The sequence below is a fragment of the Condylura cristata genome, unplaced genomic scaffold, assembly GCF_000260355.1.
Source record: "Condylura cristata isolate star-nosed mole 26May11 unplaced genomic scaffold, ConCri1.0 scaffold00003, whole genome shotgun sequence".
Taxonomy (NCBI): domain Eukaryota; kingdom Metazoa; phylum Chordata; class Mammalia; order Eulipotyphla; family Talpidae; genus Condylura; species Condylura cristata.
In genome coordinates, this window is record NW_004567104.1 from 30182719 (window position 1) to 30190205 (window position 7487).

General features: G+C 34.7%; 1 protein-coding gene across 1 annotated transcript in view; it reads left to right on the forward strand.

Annotated features, from left to right (window-relative positions):
• Positions 1–7487, forward strand: part of FYTTD1 (forty-two-three domain containing 1) — a 35253-nt gene that overhangs the window by 12110 nt on the left and 15656 nt on the right. The gene's annotated exons all lie outside the window — the stretch shown is intronic.

The following is a 7487-nucleotide window of genomic DNA, read 5'->3' on the forward strand; positions in this document are numbered from 1 at the left end:
GATTACAATCGAGATGGAAAAAAAAAATGTGCAAAATGATGTAAAAATAAACTTTGTAATTTAAAAAAAAAAGCCAACAACAACAACAAAATAATAATGAGATGTCCCTTTAACAGTCTGTCCTATGTATAACTAAATAGCTTAGGCACATTTAATGAAAGCATACCACCTCACAAAACAACTTATTCTGTTATTGGAGACAGAAACTTACAAAAAAAAAATCCCTATATTTAAATTAAATCATACCTAGCTACTACTTCTATAAAGTTACAGGAAACAAAATCCCATTTCTACATTAGAATTTTTTAAATACACAGAGACGGTTATTTAGCATAGAAAATTACTTGCAGGCGCTATCATATTATCTAGTACCTTTAGGATTTGTTAGATCCTCCAGTGGTAACAGAATTGAATGTCTTAGATGTGATCCAACAATCTTGAAATTCTTCATATAGTTATTTTTAGTAATTTGGAAGCTTACTCATTTTATATCCATTTTGGAACAAAATGGATTTAAGGTAACAACTTATTGATTATATATAACTCTTAAGTTTTTTAGTAGTTATATCAGTGTTTTAGAATGAACTTCAAATTTTTTAAATTATAGATCTTTTTTAAATATGTGAAAATGTTTGATAGATTTAAGTCCTAAGTAGATTTTTATCCTATAGATGAAAAAACAATGGGTTGAGCACAGTTGGGTTTCACACTTAATGTACCAGCATATCCTCAAAAACATATCTGTAACTTAAACCAATATGACCTCAGTTAAAAAAAAAAAAGGTTTATTTTTCCCTAATAGTTTCTTGAATAGCAAAACCTGAGTAAATTTTGTGACAGATATTTAGTTATAACAAATGAATACTTAATTTCAATGATTTATACATAAAGACTTCTATAAGTGTTAATCAACATATGCAATTTTTATTATTTCTTTAAAATAATTTTGGCATTCAGAGAAGTGTATTCATTTATGCCAGCCATATGTTAAATACCTGGTAAATGCTCTGCACTTTAAATAAGTAATCTCTAGTAACAAAGATAAAATAGAAAAGAGAGAGTTGAGAGATGTCATGAAAAATTCTAATCGTACTGTAGAACTTTAAGTGGGGATTTTGTGCTAACGAAAAATCAGTGCTTATTTAATGATAGATGAAAAATGATATGGTCCATGAAGGATCAGAAAAGCTTTCCTTTTGTGTGGTTAATGTTCTGAGCTTTAAGATAAGTGATATCTAGAGGCAGCTTAGGAGTTTAGAAGATTGAACTGTGCTCGTATGTTCTCCACTGACATGTGACAGGGCCTAAAATAGAACAAATGCTGCTGTCACCTAATATGAATAGAGAAATAGGATTGTCTTAAACTATGATTGTTAGGAAAGTTTTACATTTCCACTTTATAAATGTCAATGAGGGCGTACAGTTGAGATAAGAGAACAACTACAACAGAGGCCAAAAACAATACATTGTTTTTGTTGGCTGAACAGTGAGATGAGTGAGTTCTAATTCTGTGTCCAAAATATAATTTAGTCACTGAATGAAAGCATCTACAAACAACTTAAATGTCTTTGAGTGGTAGAATATTACACAACAGTGGTTCTCAAAGTGTTTCCTGGGGCACTGGGGGCATCTCCAAGACATAAGGGATCCACATTTTTATATTAATACCAAGCTACTGTGTTTTCACTCTTGTGTCTTCTTGAATGAACAGTAGACTTGCTGGCGTATACATGATGTGTGATACAGGTGGATACCGAAGCAGATAATAAAATCTAGCTATTTTTTATCAAGCCAGACACTACTAAAGAGTTTTGCAAAAATGCAAAACATTGCAACTCTTTCTATTAAATATTTTAATTTGGTTTGGCAAAAAAATGTTATTTTTATTTAAACTTTTATTTGCCCTACATGTAGTGAGTTTATCATTATTTAATGAAATAATAAATACTTTATAAAATGTCTTCAGTCTCATTTCTAGTATGGTATCAGTAAACAAAAATCCACAGAAACAAAAACTAATTTGGGGTCTTCAGTAATTTTTAAGTGTGTAAAGAGATTCTGAGACCAAAAAGTTTGAAAATACAGGGAAGAACAGGGAAAGGAGGAGCCAGTAATATGATAACAAGTACTCTGTAGTATGACATTTCCCAGGAAGCACCTCAAATTTTCATCTGTCAGAGTCTAGAAATTATTGAGGTAAGTGGATATGTGTGTGAGAGAAAAAAAATCACTAAGGAATATGGGCTATGGAGTCAAAGAAGAGATGAAAATTCCAATCTCTAGTTTTAGTTGTTCTTAACTTTTGTTGTACGTTGGAGATTTATAAAGTAGACTGATGGACTGTACTCCCATTTCTATTGAACCAGATATGCAGAAGGGGGGGTTATGGATTTTTTTTTTTAAGCTTCTTATATAGTTTGATATATGGCTGTTAAAATGCTAAAAATGTGAAAGGATCTTCTTAGAGATAGTAGTTGAAATACTAAGAATGAAGGTGTTCTGGGCCCTCCCTGGTGGCACAAAGGGTTAAAATGCAGCACTATGAAGCTATCCACAGCCTCTGCAGCACAGTTTGATCCTCTGCCAGGGAGGTGACTCCCATCGTGTGGCGTATCTCTCCTGTCCAACCCTCTGTTCCCCTCAGCAGTGTATTTCAGTACACCTGCCTGTTCTCCCCACTCTGTCTCTGGTGAATCCTCTCATTCCCCACACCTCTGGCCTGTACCCCAGTTCTTGTATACATATATAAATCTTTTTTAAAAAATGAAGGTGCTCTGTGAAGATAGAGGGCCAAATGAATGAAACTGAGAAATAACTATTGCATTACATGATGCCTCTAGTGCCTCTACATAGACCTTTTTAGAATATAAGGCAGTTACTGAGGATAAAAGGGAAAAGAATGTCATATGACAATGAAATGGTGAAAAATAAAACTACTGTTAAAATTGAGACAAGGTAATGAAGTTTGCTCAGAAGTAGAGAAGGACGGCAGAGGGATGGACCTACCTTGCTAGAACATAAAGGTGGAACCACTGATTAAAATAAAAGATAGGGGAAGCATGATGAGTATGGGAACAATATATGGGTAGGGTAAGGTGGGGTGGGGTGAAGCAGTAGAATAGAATTCTATTCCCAGGAATAGAATTCCCATGCTTTTCTCTTTCTTTTTTTTTAAAGATTATTTTGTGTACAGAACTGGGGTACAGGCCAGACGTGCAGGGGTGGTGAGAGGATTCATCAGAGACTGAGCTATAAGCAGAACAGGTAGATTGAGGAAGTTTACTGCTGGGGGGAGCAGCAGGCAAGACAATAGAAGTGCTGGGCCCCTTCCTGCTGAAGCAGCTGCAGCTAACTTGGTAACACTATGTTCCAACCTGTTGTGCCACCAGGGAAGTCCCTCTCCTCCTTTATTCAGTCTTATTCTTGCTATTGAGACTTTATCACGTCTTTTTCTTTTAAGTTTAAAATTTTGGTATAATAATTCCTTCTTTAGTTTTTTGGGGTTTTGTTTGTTTGTTTGTTTGTTTTTTTGCTCTAGTCATTCATTCTATTGGAATGAATATTTAACATTTCTTAGTTCCTTTCTCAGTTGATTATAATGTCTTGAGAGCCACAAGAGCATTTGAAATGATCTTACTTGCCGCCTTTTCCCACCCTTCCCCCTGCCTCTCTCGCTTCCCCTGTACCTTCTTTAAATCTGAGATATTACTTCTGGGTTCATGTTCTGTTATGAATCCCAAAACTCCCATTCCTTGTCCCGTGCACTCTGTATTCCCATTTAAAGCCCTCTTGATTGGAGCCTACCATTTCTTTCTCCTTACTCTTTTCCCTAGGCATTCAATATTCTGTGGTCACCCATATGTTGTACTTACCTGTCATATCTCTTTCTGCTCCCATCTTTCCTCCTCTTTAGTACCCAGCTCAGAGCCCATCCTTTTTGTGAAATATACTATAATTAGAACTCCCTTACACTATTTTTTTAGTTTTTATTTAACAATTTGGAAACGTATTCCATTTTTGGAACCTCACACATTTGTACTTACTCACTGTTTTGCTGTTTTCTAACTGACCTCTTGAGTAGTTTTTTTTTTTTTTTTTGCCTCACATTTCTTATTTGCAAAATTGAGAAGTTAGCATCAACCTCTTTAAGTTCTTACATCAAATGGTTGAGTTAAGTGCAGTCTCTAACACAGGTGATGCTAGCTGCTTTATTGTTACAAGTAAAAATAACAAATAGTTGATTTAATTTAAATGTATAACTTTTCCCAACTTGCTTAGTCTTTGTTTAGTTGCAATTCTAGAAGGCAGTCACAGTAGCAATAATTTGATTTTTTTAATTATATCATATTTCTTTTTACTGATTATAAAAGTACTAAGTTTCTACCTTTAAGACTGAGGCTTAGTACCTATGAAGGAACAAATCTGGAAAAACTGCCTTTTCCGCTTTGTTGCCATGCTGGTAGGACTCTCTTGGAAACTGTCTGTGGGGGTTTATAGCTTAAATTCACTGGAGTGTGAGAAAGAACAGAACTTTAGTGATGCCTAACTAGACAGATGTCTAAGGCCTTCCAGATTTTGTGCTCTATGCACTTTTCTTGCCTCACCACAGTTTCAATTTGCTGAGAATGTGAACAAGCCATGAAGGACTCACTGGAAGTAGTAAGAAAAAAACCTTTTTTCTTCCAGAGTCCCTCCAGTGCCCTCTACTGACAGAAGTTAACATTGTGCCTGCTGATCAGGCAAAAATGTTCAGTACAGTGCAAGGTAGAAAAGAGTGAAATGGGAGCTGAAATAACAATCAGAAAATCATGTTAATTTTATAGTTGACCCTTCAGTAAAATGGGGGTTCAGCTGCATTGATAGTGCACAGCCAAAAATTTCTGTTTCCTTTTAATTTTTAAGATTGAAAAATCAAAAGATATTTATTAGATAAATACATTTAGGTTAAAAAAAAAAAAAGCACAAAATATTCTCCTTGTCCATTGTGTTCCCTCTGGATTAAAACTGTGATCATCAGTCCACATGAATTTTCATATGCTATAGATATTTGCTGTTTGTAAAAGTCATATTTGGGCCCTCACTGGTGGCACAGCGGGTTAAAGCACAGCACTAAGAAGCTAAAGCCACTTCAGCATGAGTTCTATCCTGACACTGGGAGGTGACCACATGGCGTGGCAGATCTCTCCTGACCCGCCCATTGTTCCCCTAGGTAGTGTGCTTCGTCAGCTTTGTCGATTTGCCTGTTCTACTCCCCATTCTGTCTCTGGTGAATCTTCTCACTGCCTCTGCACCTCTTGCCTGTATGCTAGTTCTGTATGCATAAATAAATCTTTTTTTAAAAAAAGTCATACTTGACATTTATTCTACCTAGTGCTTTTTATATTTTTAAGTTTTCCATTATATCATAAGTTCAGTTTTATCTCATTTATTTTTTTCATCTTTATTTTTCTTCCCTTCCACAATCCTTCATTTTTCTTTTATCTTTCTCTCCCCTCTTAACCTAGGAACCCTTAAGGTGTTTATTGATATCCACTGGTTTTTGAAAGTGTTTTTACCTTTTCAAGTTTGTTTTTGCTGTTTATTACTATACATAATTTTCTCAAATTCCCTATATTTTGTTGAAAATGGCTGCATTCCATCCTTTTTGGGGCTATATGTACTACTCCATAATATGGAGTTAATGCATACTGGCTTTTTAAAAAAGATTTATTTTTATTTATGCATAGAAGAACTGGGGTATAGGCCAGAAATGCAGGGGGGTGAGGGGACTCACCAGAGATAGAGTGGGGAGCAGCACAGGCAAATGTATGAAAATATACTTCTGAGGGAAGCAGTGGGCAAAACGGGAGTGGTCTGGTATGCCATGTGAGTTACTCCCTGGCCAGGAATTGAACTCATGCCTCAGCCTCAATGGCTGGGATAGCTTGATAGTGCTGAGCCTTTAACCCTGTGCCACCAGGGAGGTCCTATATCTTGACTTCTTGATCTAATCTGTAAGAGAACACTTAGTCTGCTTCCATGTCCTGTCGAGTAATTTTTGACTTTCCCAAAACTTAACTCTTGACTGATAGCCTTGCTGCTACAGTTGATTAACACATATTTTGTCAGTTAACGTGTGTTATATATTTTATTCTCAAAAGAAGCTACAGGAAAGAAAATGTTACTACAGTCACAAGGAAAAGAATACATTCAATTTACTGTATTTATTGATACTATACATTTATGTCATGTGTTTACAAAAAATCATCCTGTGAGTGAAAACTGTGAAGTTTAAATGTGCATTGTTCAGAAGGTCAGTTGTGTTACTTTGATCATGAAACTTTTCTTTTGGAAGATACTACATATTACAGGTATGTAGTATTATATGGAATATCATTCTAAAGACATTCCTCCCCAAATTAAGAATGCGCACTATCACACTTGTCACTTTACATGATTCTCTGGAATTTCTGGTCATTGCAATAGAAGTAAAAGAATTTGAAGTATAATTATTGGAAAAAAAGGCTATCAGAATTCCCAAGAAAATAATTTGAAACACTGTTAGAACTAATAAATGAGTGCCGTGGGATGGATGATTAAAAATTACTAATTGTAATCTCAGCTTTCTATAACCCTACAAGTTACAGTATGAAAATTATTATTAGCAAAGTGACCTTTTTTTGTGATTGACAACAAAATAATTGAAAACAGTAACAAGAATTTCTAGGACCAATTGAATGAAGGAAAAGCTTAAAACTTTGCTAAGTCAGTTTCATGGCAAAAGAAGACTTGAATATATGGACAGAGATATTGTAAAGTTGTCAATTCTTAAAAATTTATTTATAAAAAAAATAAATAAATAAAAATTTATTTATAAATTTATTACTGTGTTAAACAATGAAAGAAATTACAGAGCTTGACCTTGAAAACTAATTTCTTAACATGGCATTTTATTGATGGAGAAATACAGAGAGCCAAAAATCAAATGGAATATATATTTTACTTCTATATTTTGTACATCATTATTCATTTTTGTACAGTTTGCTTACTCCTCTGCTCCCCTCAGCAGTGTATTTCAGTACATCTGCCTGTTCTGCTCCCCACTTTGTCTCTGGTGAATCTTACCCCCGAACCTCTGGCCTGTACCCCCAATTCTGTATGCATAAATCTTTTTTAAAAATGTACATATCACTGCAATGTTATTTATAATAGTGTAACATTAGAAGTAATTGAAATGATTAGTATAAAATAGAATCAAGAATGGCACATTTGAAAAATAGTGAAACAAAAAAAATGAGATAATATTCACAATATGCTATTAGCATAAACTAAAAAATAGCACAGAGTATGTGTGAAATGTGGCTTCTAGAAAATTGAGTCAGTCCATCTCCTTAGCTCTTGCTGCTCAAAATTATAAATAATCTCATGATAGTCTTGAGTTGCTTAAAAGTAGCTGAAAGTGGCCCTCCCTGGTGGCGCAGCGGGTTAAAGCGCAGCACTGAGAATCT